General features: G+C 38.2%; 1 protein-coding gene across 3 annotated transcripts in view; it reads right to left on the bottom strand.

The window, feature by feature from the left end:
- The window catches only part of LOC106869747 (soluble guanylate cyclase 88E), a 142,281-nt gene that overhangs the window by 93,774 nt on the left and 33,570 nt on the right, over positions 1-14,937 (bottom strand). The window contains exon 2 of one of the 3 annotated variants that reach the window (XM_014915608.2): positions 5,234-5,314. The exons of 1 other annotated variant lie outside the window; for it this stretch is intronic. The gene's annotated coding sequence lies outside the window, so the exon portion shown is untranslated. Of the gene's footprint in view, positions 1-5,233; positions 5,775-14,937 lie in introns of those variants that run through there. One more of the 3 variants, XM_014915606.2, reaches the window with a different exon arrangement.

Genomic DNA, 14,937 nt, shown 5'->3' with positions numbered 1-14,937 from the left:
ATATATGCATGTATATATATATATATATATATATATGTGGGGGGGTGTATATGTATATGTACATGTTTAGATATATTGAGATAGATAGATAGATAGATAGATAGATAGATAGATAGATAGATAGATAGATGGATTGATAGAGATATATCAGTATAAATTTACACATATTCATATGCATAAATGCATGTGTGTGTGTGTGTGTGTGTGTGTGTGTGTGTGTATACATATGCTAGCATGGAAAGCGGACGTTTGCGCATACAGAAATTGTAATATGGTAAACAATTAGGAAATATGATGTGCGATTATTGTATAAACAGCTTATTGTGCTTGTGTCTAATATGTCATCAATGTCATGTAACATATTTATTGAATAGCTCATATGTCTATTGGGCACTTATGTGCTCATGGTTAGAATCATTATTATTTACAGCTCACAATATTTCTAACAGGAATATCAGAAATTTGATCTCTCATAATGTTTATGTGTCAGGCACAATGAGTTAATCAAATTAAACATGCACACCCACGTCTTTATGTATGCATGTATGTATGCATGTATATATATATATATACATATATATAGATATAGATAGATACATAGATACATAGATACATACATACATATATACACACATATACATATATATGTATGTATGTATGTATTTATGTATGTACCTATCTATCTATCTATCTATATATCATCATCATCATCATCATCGTTTAACGTCCGCTTTCCAAGAAGGCTGCACTAGGCTCCAATCTGATCTGGCAAAGTTTCTACAGCTGGATGCCCTTCCTAATGCCAACCACTCCGAGAGTGTAATGGGTGCTTTTTATATGCCACTGGCATGGGAGCCAGTCAGGTGGCACTGGCAACAATCACTCTCAAATTGTGCCACTGGCACGTTTGCCAATCAGGTGGTACTGTCATCAGCCACGACAACGATTTCACTTGCCTCAACAGATCTTCGCAAACACAGTTTATTGGCCAATGATTGAAGGGTACTCTTAAATGGGCTGGTTATGCTGCACTAGCATAGGTCGAGGATATGGTCTCACTTGGATTGCCAGGTCTTCTCAAGCACAGCATATCTCCAAAGGTCTCAGTCACTTGTCATTGCCTCAGTGAGGCCCAGTGTTCGAAGGTCATGTATGTATGTACATATATATATATATATATATATATATATATTTATTTATATAAGGGCATTACTATACAATAATGCCTCACGCTATGAGGGACTCTAAGGTCAGACTACCATAAAAAACACATTTTTGAATTTGGTCAGTCAGGTCCATCGCCTGGGATGTGGGAGTTTCTGAGTTCATTATCAGGCAGACAGTGCATGAAGACATTCGGTATTCCTCATACAAGATGAGAACGGGCCAATTTCTATCCCAAGCCATCAAAGACAAGAGGAAAGACTGTGCTATGAAGCTTTCGAACAAACTCAAGCATCCCCTCCAGCTGCACATTCTTTGGCTTTTTCAGAGGAGAAAAATTTCTACCAGGATCAGATGGTGAACACAAAGTACAACCGTTGGCTTGCCATGCCCTCAAAAAATGTACCAAAAGTGATAAAAATCAAATGTCCAGTCAACATCATGGTGTTTGGAGTGATCACTCGTGATGGTGATGTTATGCTTCCACTCATCTTCTTCCCACACTCAACATGGAGGCCTACATCAAGTGCCTGGAGGAGGTGGTGCTGCCCTGGGTCAAAAGGGTGGCTGCTGGAAGACCCTATATCTGGCAACAGGACTCTACATCATGCCACACAAGCAGGGAGACTCTGTCATGGCTGTCAGATAATTTCTGCGACCACATTACCCCTAACATCTGGCCACCTAACTCCCCAGACTGCAACCCCCTTGATTACAATACCCTTAAAACCAGAAACTTTACAACATCCTCTCATATGTAAATATTTTCTTCAATGGTTTGTTTTTGTGTATGTATACAGATCCTATTTGAAAGCTGATAAAATGTGAGAGTCTTGTGGAAGACAAACATAGATTTACTTTATTATGGCTACGTTGTAATTGTTACATTATAAGCCTACTGATAATATCCATTTTTTGTGTCAATACTTTATACATCTAAACCAAATGAATGCTTATATTGATATTTTAAAAATCCTTTACATACAGCTACAAAAATTAATTGTTTTAGATTGCAGAGGAATTTAAGTCTGGAAAACATATGTTCAGCAAAGTTTATCAGGTGTCAGACAAAACTATTTTAATTACTCCATACACACATGAATGTGTGTGTGTGAGAGAGAGAGAGAGAGAAAGAGAGAGAGAGAGAGAGAGAGAGAGAGAGAGAGAGAGAGAGAGAGAGAGAGAGAGAGAGAGAGAGAAGGAATGAGTAAATATATTATATCACGTTTCCAGAGCAAAATTTTGGAAAACAAATTTTTTCAAACTTCCAGCTTTTTCAAGTTTTCAATATTTAAATGAAAATATCAAATGTTGAGGTGAAAATTTTAAGTTGAAATTAACAACAACAACAACAATAACAACAACAATAGTAATAATAATCCTTTCTATTATGGGCACCAGGCCTGAAATTTTTGCATTGGGCACTACCAACAGCACTGAATCCCAGGGCTTGTCTGGTACTTATTTCATAAGACCCCAAAAGGATAAAAAGCAAAGTTGGCCTCAGCAGAATTTGAACTCAGCATAATAATAACAACAAGAGCACACAGAGAACTCAAACCTCTGCCAAGGCAACATCAATGACCTCTCAACGATTAGCCAGAGATGATTTTTAAAATGAGAATATCTGAAATAAACTCGACTTCTTTCACAAGAGAGAATACTAAAAATGAACCTGACTGCTCTCAATAATTAAGTAAAAAAAAAAAATAAAATCGGAAAAATAATCCAGAATCCTTGTTCAATACCGAGATCAATCCCAAAATCTAATCAGTTTGTGCCAGTCACGTGGCCAAACATCCCTGAAAATTTCATCCGAATCCATCCAGCAGTTCTTGAGATATCTTCTCCATGGACAAACAAACACGACTGAAAACAATACCTCCGCCTTCGCTAAGGCAGAGGTAATGATGATGATGAGGAGGATGATGATGATGAGGATGATGATGATGAGGATGATGATGATGATGAGGATGATGATGATGATGAGGATGATGATTTCCTTTGGATTTGGATAATTCACCTCTGGAAACATAGGTGTTTCGTTCAACATCTTTAAGCAACCCATACTCAAGGACCCTTTGAGTGCGAGGGGCTACTCCACCTGAAAAAATTCTAACTGGGCCCCACCTGCAAGGTCATGCGCTATTTATCTTGATACGAGATCACCATGTCATGCACATATGGTTGTGATGCATGTGCCTCATGTACCTTTATCAGACGGGTAGTCATAACGGGTATATTGGGCTTTGTATATTTTACCCCAGTGTCACTTTGATGGCATGCACTGCTCTCTCACTCAATAATAATAATAATAATAATAATGTTTTCTACAATAGACACAAGGCCAGCAATTTCAGAGCAGGGGTGGGGTAAGTCGATTGCATCAACTCCAGTGTTCAAGTGTTTCTTATTTTATTGATCCCAAAAGGATGAAAGGCAAAGTTGGCCTCAGCAGAATTTGAACTCAGTACATAAAGTGGGACAAAATTCCATCAAATATTTTTGCCTGGCATGCTAACCATTCTGCCAGCTCGCTGCCTTTGCAATAATAACAATAACGGTGGCTTCAAATTTTGATACTGGACCAGCAATTTTGGGGGTGGGGGTACTCAATTAGGTTGACCCCCAATGCTCAATAGGTGCTTATTTTAATGACCCCTGAAAGGATGAAAGGTAAAGTTTACCTCGGTGGAATGCCTGGCATGCTAACAATTCTGCCTTAATAATAATAATAATAATAACAACAACAACAACAACAACAACAACAACAACAACAATAATAATAATACTAATAATAATAGTAATAATAATAATAATAATAACAATAATGATAATAATAATCCTAAAAGCACAAGGCCTGAAATTTGTAGGGAGGAGAGTAATCGATTTTCATCGATCTCAGTGTTTCACTGGTACTTATTTTATAGACCTCAAAAAGATGAAGGGTAAAGTCGACCTTGGTGGAATTTGAACTCATAACAAGAAGATGGACGAAATGCCGTTAAGCATTTCACCTGACGTGCTGACGATTGTGCCAGCTCGCTGCCTAATAATAATAATAATAAATAAGAAGAAGCCTTTCTACTGGAAGCACACAAGGCCCCAAATTTGGGGAAAGGGATTAAATCAATCACATTGACCCCAGTGCGTAACTGGTACTTATTTAATAGACCCCCCGAAAGGATGAAAGACAAAGTCGACGGCGGCGGAATTTGAACTCAGAACGTAGCGGCAGACAGAATACCTATTTCGTTATTGCCCACAAGGGGCGAAACATAGAGGGAACAAACAACAACAGACGAACGGATTAAGTCGATTACATCAACCCCAGTGCGTAACTGGTACTTAATTTATCGACCCCGAAAGGATGAAAGGCAAAGTCGACCTCGGCGGAATTTGAACTCAGAACGTAACGGCAGACGAAATACCGCTAAGCATTTCGCCCGGCGTGCTAACGATTCTGCCAGCTCGCCGCATAACAACAACAACAACAACAACAACATCGATAATAATAAACAATAATATCAAGACGTGAAATAAACATTTTGTCAATAAAATTCATGCGTGATCAAATTAATTATTATTACTATTTTCGGTTTTGTTTTAGAATACCCAAATTTAACAAAATAAAAAAAATAATAATTTTCTCAACTCATTATGGATTCAAAATAGCCACTGTTCTTCTTTTACATACATAGTTTGCTCGATATAATTTTAAAACAGATGCATTTTTAGATTTGGCTGTTATATAAATAGCATTGTCATTCCTTCCCTCCGTTTTTCTTCACATTTTCCTAACCCTATCCCCCACCTCACACACACACACACGTACGTACGCATGCATGCATGCATACATACAGACACAGAGCGAGACACACACTCACACACACACACACACACACACACACACACACACCCTACTAGTTTATCTTAGTTTTGATAGTTGGTAACTGTTTATGTATATTCTCTACCAGCTGGTAAGAAGAACAAGAAAGTAAAAAAAGGGATGCGAAGAGAAACAGAAACAAGTTGAATAAGATAATAACAAATTGTAATATTAACCTACCTCTGTTGCTTTACTTTGCAAAAAACAACTAATTTTTGCCTCTCACAGGAACATGTTTACCAGCTAAATTCTCTTGGAGTCCTGTCGATATAAATTTTTATAGCTACAGAAAGAATTCGTGAAAGTGTGTGAGTAAAAGTGTGTCTGCCTGTACCACATTAATATTATATTTGCACATTAGTACAGACAAAAAAGAAGAAAATAAAACTCATTTGAGTAGGGGGAATGACGATGAGGTCCTTGTGATATTCAGTTTATTTTCTAAGAGTACGTGTATAATTGTGTGTTTGGGTGTGTTTGCGAACGAGTGTCTTTACTTTTTTATCTGTTTAAGTGTGTATATTGTTTATCTGCGTGTGTATGTGTGAAATTTGGAGTATATTGGACTGCTAGCGATGTAGCAGGAATGCTTTTGAGATAACTTGCATGAATAGGTGTGACTGTAGATGAAGCGGACATCAGAATTATAACAACTTCCAGTTCGTGTGTTTGATGTAGGTACATCGAAGTATGAATACAACTGTCTGTCAATTTATTATGAATGGAGAGATGATACGAGAGCAAAGAAGTTGTGTGTGTAATTATGTGTGCATTTTTGTGTGTGTGTATGTATGGATGGATGGTTGGCTGTGTATGTATGTATGTATGTATGTGTATATACACACACATACACATTTTATGTGTGAGTGAGGTGTGTATACACATACATATATGCACTTATCTATGTTATGTGCATGATGACATACACATGATATATATACATGTATATATATATTGAGAGAGAGAGAGATACATACATACATGCATACACATATCATCATCGTTTAACATGTTTTCCATGCTGGCATGGGTTGGATGGCTTGACAGTAACTGGCAAAGCCAGGGACTGCACCAGGGGCTGCACCAGGTTCTATAATCTGTTTTAACTTGGTTTCTACAGCTAGATGCCCTTCCTAACACCAACTCCACAGAGTGTATTGGGTGCTTTTTACGTGGTACCAGAATCAGCATTCTTTATGTGAGACCAGCACCAACATCATCGCTTTTTTGTGTGGCACCTTTGGTTTTAGAATATTAATTCTGTTGTGGCAGGTGGGTTTTCTTGAATACAGCAATGTGCCACATATTTTGGTCCTCGGTCACTTTCGTATGGCTCGGCGTTTTGAAATCAGCCTTCGATATTTTGTCCTACATCATCCTGGGTCTCCCTCTTCCACAGATTCCTTCTACTTTAAGTAATTGGCACTTCTTTATGCTACTGTCCTCATTCAACTGCATTATGTGGCCAATCTAAGTGCAGTGGCTTCTCTTGTACACAGCATATAATTCCTCTTATTCTTAACTTTTCTTTCAATATACTAGTGCTCCGTCACACATGTACACTGATGTTGCTCATCCAGCAGAGCATATCAGCTTCATTCCTCTAGTCTTTGCATGTCCTCTGCATTCAGGACTAACATCTCACTATCACATAGCATTGTAGTTTGTACACATGCATCATACAATCTTCTTTTCACTCAGAGCAAGAGAAACCTTTGGTTGCCAACAGAGGTAAACGTTCTCAGAACTTTCTTTATCTTATTCTTAATCTAGCAATTACCCTTTCTGTGCAACCTCCTCCACTGCTAATTAGGTTACCTAGGTAGCAGAACTTATATAAAACTGGCTGACAACCTCTGGGACATTTGATGAAATCAGTTTCCCATGTATTTGTGGTCTTTATGGCTTCTGTACATCTTCCACGCACAAATACTACTTTCTCTGTAAACCTTCCTACTCCACTGCACCTCTTGTGTGTGCATAGCTTGCACAGAATACCCTAATTGGAATTTTTGCCTACACCCTTCCTACATATCGAGCAGTGCCATTTACCAGAAGGTTGAAGAGTCCTGTCCAATTTCTTGCTTACTAGGACCTTGGTCTTTCGTAATTTAACTTTAAGACCCTGCGTTTAACTCTATTTATTGATTTACATATATATCATCATCATCATCATCATCATCGTTTAACGTCCGCTTTCCATGCTAGCATGGGTTGGACAATTTGACTGAGGACTGGCGAACCAGATGGCTGCACCAGGTTCCAATCTGATCTGGCAGAGTTTCTACAGCTGGATGCCCTTCCTAACGCCAACCACTCCGAGAGTGTAGTGGGTGCTTTTATGTGCCACCGGCATGAAGACCAGTCAGGTGGTACTGGCAATGGCCACGCTCAAAATGGTGTATTTTACGCGCTGCCTGCACTTATATATATAAATATATATATGATGGGCTTCTTTCAGTTTCTGTCTACCAAATCCACTCACAAGGCTTTGGTTGGTCTGAGGCTATAGTAGAAGACACATGCCTAAGGTGCCACGCAGTGAGACTGAAGCCAGAACCATGTGGTTGGTAAGCAAGCTTCTTACCACACAGCCACTTCTGCACCTATTTAAATATATAAAAACATTCTGAGCTTTTGTAAGAAACTTGAAATTATAACAGTGAGTAATAGCAGCATTTGTCATGCCATCTGATTCTGATTACACTGCATAAGCACCATCTATCAGTACACACGAAAAAATTTGTATTCACATTCACGATCAGTCGTCTTTTCATGTATTTAGAACATTAAGCATAGTATGGGTAGCTTAGTATGAGTTCATTTTCTTCCTCTCTGTTAGGAGAGACAAGCACTTAGTAGCCACAGGAATGGTTGTGTGGTTAGAAAGCTTGCTTCCCAGCCACATTGTGTTGAGTTCAGTCCCTCTCCGTGGCACCTTGGGCAAGTGTCTTCTGCTATAGCCTCAGGCTGACCAAAGCATTGTAATTAACCCATTACCTCCCATACTTCTATTAACTGGAATTTTTCTAATGAAACTTTGATTTCTAGCATAAAACAACCTTAGAAACATGCTGGAATGATCAAAATAACATTTCAAAATAACATTTTAAATAGAAATAAGCAAGATATTGGGTGAAAAATTAGCAAACCTCATTTGAATATCAGAGAAATATACCTAGTAGATATAGCAAAAAGGTTAGATATGTGTAAATATTGACAGATAATTACGAAATTTGTAATTTTTAAGTGATCTTATATGAGATCACTGGTAGGTAATGGATTAAATTTGGAAGGCAGAAGTTTCCATTGTGTGTGTAAATGTGTAAGTGCTTGTGCCTCCTAAGACTAGTCTGCTTGGTAGATACAACACTGATGGATCCAAGTTGGTTCAAGAATTTACAGCATTTTACTCATAAAAATATAGTTGCAGGGAACAAGAGATTAAGCTGCAATGTTGGCTTCAAACTAAAGGAGATTGAGAATATGGAATAGCAGGGTATCAAATCGACCACAAGAGCTTTAAGCAATACCTTAACCTCTTGGTGATGTGTCTCAGAGAAGGTACATGGCCCAGTGGTTAGGGCATGGCATTCACAATCATGACATTCTGGTTTCAGCTCCCAGATCAGCTGCACATTGCACTCTTCAGCAAAACACTTCATTTCATATTGCTTCACTTCACTCAGCTGCAAATGGGTAAACTTGTAATTGATTACAATGCAAAGGCAAGATGGTGACTCAGGTCTTTGGCAATACCCTTAAAACCAGGAACTCTTCAGCAACCGCTTATATATATATATATATATATATATATATATATATATATATATATATCCCACGTATTCTCCTCTCAGATTCACCCATTTATTGCAGTGGTCCTTCAGTTTTTCTAAACCCTGTAAAACAACCTGGAAGGTTGGGCCTCCACCCAGGCCCTTCACGATACTCTTACATGCAGGAACTTTTCAGCATCTCCTAATATGTCACATGATCTCCTTTGCCTAACCTCATATTGTTCAGAATTTGAGGAAGAGTTAAAAAAAAAAATGACAGATGTGAGGTATTTAAGAAGCGTTTCTTCTTAAACGTTAATGAATGAGAAGGTCAGGATATTATCAGAAGAGCATTTCAATAAACCTTACATGTCTAAATATACTGAATACATTTTTGTTGTTGTAGTTTTTTTCTCTTTTGAATATTTGCTGCTGAAATGGGAATGCATATTATATGCCTATGCATCTTATATATGTCATCAAATACACACGCACACACACACACACTCACTCACTCACTCACACACACACACACGTATGTATGTATGTATGTGTGTGTGTATACATATATATATATATATATGTTTATGTATATTATACTGCATTATATTATATTAATCAAGATGCTGAGATAGCAAGTCTGTGTGGACAAGTTTTAAGCAGATTTATATATATTTGTGGTTTTATTAAACATAAATTTAGTCTCACTATCCAAATAGACTCCATGATTAAATCACCGGGCCTTCTCTCTCTCTCTCACTGCTTCTCCCCCCCTCTCTGCTTGTCCCTCTCTCTCCCTTTCTCTCTTTGTCTTTCTTGCTATTTCTCTCTTTCTTTCTTTCTTTCTTCCCAGAATGAACTGAAGAGCAGCTTGACTTGATTCAGATAGTCTCTACTCGACCATCACAAAGGTTTACTTCCACCTTTCCAACAAATACTATTGGTAACAGCTACATATAAAAAGATGTGTTCAACAACAGGCATTACCTTTATTCATTTATGCTGATAGAATATATTATTAATTCCCTAACAGACTATGGCAGCAGAAATACAGGTAAATTGCAAATAAAGCATTCAGTAAATAACATATTTTGCCTTTAGTGTAACTAGAGTGTGTGCCGCCCAGGGTGGCATTTCAGTTTTCCACCCCTGGCCCCCACAATAAAAACATGTTGCCTACAGCAGACCCAAAAGTGGTGCTGCCCCCATGAAAGTGCCACCCAGGGTGTACAACCCCCTCTGACCTCTTCTAGCTGCACTAGTGTATTTTGCTTCACTGTGAAAGCAGGTGTTGTAGTGAAACCTCTGAACAATTCAGTTTTGCCTGCCTGTTAACAGCTCATTAATCTCTGCAGAATGGTCTGAAGAACAATGTGTGTGTGTGTGTGTGTGCGTGTTTGTGTGTATGTGTGTATGTGTATGTGTGTGTGTTTGTGTCTGTGTTTGTTGCCTTCAGCACTTGACAGCCACTGCTGGTTTTTGTTATGTCACTGTAACTTAGTGGTCCAGCCAAAGGAAACTGTCAAACTAATTACCATACTTAGATAATTAGCTCTAGAGCCTAATTAAATTCTTCAAAATGCTTCCCAAAATGAATGCATCAAATGACTGAAACATGCAGAAGAATATTCATATGTATATATATCTTCTTTGTAGTTTCAGCTCAGAGCCATAGACATGCTGATGCACCACCATTTTGCTACACTGTTATTACTGAGAGCCTCCTCCAATATGTAATATATGTACTGCTGTAGTACACGTTCCACATACATTCCTGCAAAAAATGTTTTCTTTACGTGCTATAAAGGCAGAAGTAAATCTGCCTACAACTCAGTCGCGTGCCTGTGTTTCGCTTATTTTTGTGTGTTTTACTACATAAAATTCACCAACTACCTACCCTGAGTAATTACTGATGGCACATGCCTGATACAATTATATGCAAAAGGCATCTTTCACTTTCCCTCTACCAGATCCACTCACAAGGCTTTGGTTGGTCCAGGGTTATAGTATAAGAAACTTGCTCAAGGTGTCATGCAGTGAAACTGAACATTTAACCATATGGTTGTTAAGAAAACTTGAGCCAACATGCCTGAGCCAATATGTAATCTTCTTTTCTACTCTAGGCACAAGGCTCAAAATTTTGGGGGAGGGGACCAACCGATTAGATCGACCCCAGTAAGCAGCTGGTACTTAATTCATCGACCCCAAAAGGATGAAAGGTAAAGTGGACCTCGGCGGAATTTGAACTCAGAATATAATGGCAGACGAAATACCGCTAAGCATTTCACCCGGCGTGCTAACGGTTCTGCCAGCTCGCCACGTTGCCAATATGTAACATTAAAGAAACAATACTTAAGTCTGAGAAAAAGGTCTGCCTTGGCAAAAAAGAACAAAACAATGACAAGTAATAAAATGGGTAAAAATTAAGACATAATAATAATATCATTCGTCCTATTTTTTGGACTGCCATGTTGGCTTGGCGATAACCATTCATAATATCATTGTGTGAAGTGAATTCTGACAGTTTGGGGCTATTCATTACCCTCCTCTCTACTAAATACCTGGTAATTCCATTTACCATTTTTATCCTCCTTCACTTCACTTTTTGCCTTCCAACACACTTGACCTCATTTCTTCTAAAGAAAGGTTCTGCTGAAAATAACAGAATCTGCCACATTTTCTCACAGCTCAGGGAACTTATCTATTAGGAATGTTATTATTATGTCTAGTAACATTAGTCATTCTGGCAAGGAAATTTACCCTAAAGTAATTAATATAAGTAGTCTATATGAATTCACTTACCAAAGCTTCTGCTCATGTCTTAGTTGCCAATATCGTAACAGACCTTAATGATATTTCTGTGCTAGATAGGTACAGGCATGACTGTGTGGTAAAAAGCATGCTTCCCAACCACATGGTTCTGGGTTCAGTCCCCACTGTGTGGAATCTTGGGCAAGTGTCTTCTACTATAGCCTCGGGTTGACCAAAGCCTTGTGAGTTGATTTGGTAGACAGAAACTGAAAGAAGCCTGTTGTGTACATATATGTGTGTGTGTGTGTGTGTGTGTAAACAATGATGATAATGATGATATATATATATATATATATATATGTATGTGTGGAGGCACAATGGCCCAGTGGTTAGGGCAGTGGACTTGCGGTCGGAGGATCGCGGTTTCGGTTCCCAGACTGGGTATTGTGTGTGTTTATTGAGTGAAAACACCTAAAGCACCACGAGGTTCTGGCAGGGGATGGTGGTGACCCCTGTTGTACTCTTTCACCCCCAACTTTCTCTCACTCTTTCTTCCTGTTTCTTGAGTAATGCTGCGATGGACTGGCGTCCTGTCCAGCTGGGGGGGGGGGGACATACGCCATAGAAACGGGAAAACTGGGCCCATGAGCCTGGCTAGGCTTTAAAAGGGTGCATAAATAAAAAAAAATATGTATGTATGTATGTATGTATATATATTTATGTGTGTGTCTTTCTGTCTGTGTTTGTCTGTCCACGACTGCTTGAGAAACAGTGTTGGTGTGTTTGTGTCCCTGTAACTTAGCAGTTCAGCAAAAGAGACTGACAGAATAAGTACCAGGCTTTAAAAAAATAAATCCTGGGGTCGATTCATTCGACTAACAATAATTCAAAGTGGTGCTCCAGCATGGCCACAGTTTAAGGACTAAAACAAGTAGGAGATAAAAGATTAACGATTAAAGATAGGTAGGAGATATTTTTAACAAACAACCGAATATTGCTCTTTAAAATGGTGATTTATACAATAAATTTTTAGACATAAGGAATAACAATAATAATTCTTTCTAATTTTGGCACAAGGCCAGCAATTTTGGGTGGAGAAGGCAAGGTGTTTACATACAAGCTGATGCTTAACAAGTATTTATTTTATTGACCTGAAAGTATGAAAAATAAACATTGACCGTAACAGAATTTGAATTCAGCACATAACGAACTGGAAGGAATACGTAAAACATTTTTTTATGACACTCTAACTATTCTACCAGCTCTCTATCTTTCACAATAATAACAGTAATAATAATAGTAATAATAATAATAATGATGATGATGATGATGATGATGATGATAATAATAATAAAAATAAAAGCTAATAAACCGGATATTATTATAAAAGATCAGACAAAGATGTGTTTATTAATTGTCTTGAGTATTCCTTGCGATCATAATATAGCAGCGAAAGAATTTGACAAGATCAGTAAATATAAAGACTTGCTAATAGAAATTGAGAAAATGTGGCACCTCAAGGCGACTACCGTACCAGTGATTGTAGGATCTCTAAGAATGATAAAAAAAAAAAGGTACTGAAACCTATTTGAAAATGATACCAGACTTACTATCCCTGCAGGAAGTGAAAAAAATTGTGTTAACTGGAACGACTCATGTACTGAGAAGAGAATTATCGCTGTGAAAACAACTTCCATTTATGAATTTATTTATTTATCAATTTTTTTTTAAATACATATTTTACCTGTGAATTTACGTGTGTAAACTGGGAATGCATACAATGAGCTTCTCTGCCCTAGGTGTACGGAAAACACTTGATGAGAAATGGAAGAAAATTTGAAGAAAGAAGAAAAAAAACAACATAATAATAATAATAATAAGAAGAAGAAGAAGAAGAAGAAGAAGAAGAAGAAGAAGAAGAAGAAGAAGAAGAATATTAATAATAATGATGATGATAATCCTTTCTACTAAAGGCACAAGGCCTGAAATTTGGGGGAGGAGGATAGTCGATTACATCGACCCCATCACTCAACTGGTACTTAATTTATCAACCCCAAAATGATGAAAGGCAAAGTCGACCTCAGTGGAATTTGAACTCAGAATGTAAAGACAAATGAAATACTGCTAAGCATTTTGTCCGGCATGCTAACAATTCTGCCAGAATAGATTTTTCTACTGTAGTCACAAGGCCTGAAATTTTGGAGAATGGGCTAGTCAATAACATTGACCCCAGTGCATGACTGGTTCTTTATTTCATCAATCCCAAAAGGATGAAAGGCAAAGTCGACACATATCAAATTTTGGCACAAGGCCAGCAATTTTACAGGAGCGGCTAAGTCTATTACATCACCCCCAGTATTTGTCTGGTGCTTATTTTATTGACCCTGAAAGGATAAAAGGTAAAGCTGACATTGATGGGATTTGAGCTTAGAACATAAACAGCCAGAAGAAATGCCACTAAACATTTTCCCCAATGCAATAGTGATTCAGTCAGTACACCATCTTTGTCAGCTTGCCAATAATAGCAGCAGCAGCAGTAGCAGCAGCAGCAGCAGTGGTGGTAGTGGTGGTGGTGGTGGTGGTGGTGGTGGTGGTGGTGGTAGTAATAGTAGTAGTAGTAGTTGTAGTAGTAGCAGCAGCATATATCAGTGAACACTAGTAAACATTTAACTTAGTAAAATAACTTTGGCATTGATTGGAACAAGCTGAATGTAATAGTGTTGATAAAGGAAATTAAGTCTGTAGCTCAAATGACGGATAAGTGGCTTGAAATATATGGTTGTTGAGATTTCGTACCACTTATTGCATGGTATATGACTTGTAGGTGTGGGCATGGATGGCTGTGTGATTAAGAAGAAGTTTTCTTTGCAACCATGCAATTTCAAGTTCAGTCCCGCTGTGCTCCACCTTGGACAAATGTCTTCTGCTATAGCTCCAGGCCAACCCATGCCTATGTGAGTGAATTTGGTAGGCTGAAACTGTGTAGAAGCCTGCTGTATATGCATGTACTGGAAAGTTCCTTTTACAGGGCTTCGAAAAACTGAAGGACCGTAGCAATAAGTGTGTTAATGTTGAATAAAAGCATAATTACCTGATCCTCCTGTACTTTCTTTTACCCAAAACCAGGAACTTTTCAGGCATGGGAGTGAGACCGCTGCTCTGGCAGTGATCCCACTCGGATGGTGCTGCTAGCGCTCCACTGGCACTGGTGCCAGTCATCAAATTTGGTTCAGTTTCGATCTCACTTGCTCCAACAGGTCTTCGCAAGCTGAATTTAGTGTCCAATGAAAGAAGGTTGACATGGGTGCCATTCATCGAATTTGGTTCAAGTTCGATATATATATACATATATATATA

Source organism: Octopus bimaculoides, chromosome 7 (assembly GCF_001194135.2).
Source record: "Octopus bimaculoides isolate UCB-OBI-ISO-001 chromosome 7, ASM119413v2, whole genome shotgun sequence".
Lineage (NCBI taxonomy): Eukaryota > Metazoa > Mollusca > Cephalopoda > Octopoda > Octopodidae > Octopus > Octopus bimaculoides.
The sequence above is the reverse complement of the archived record's forward strand: the minus strand, read 5'-3'. Positions and strand labels throughout refer to the sequence as shown.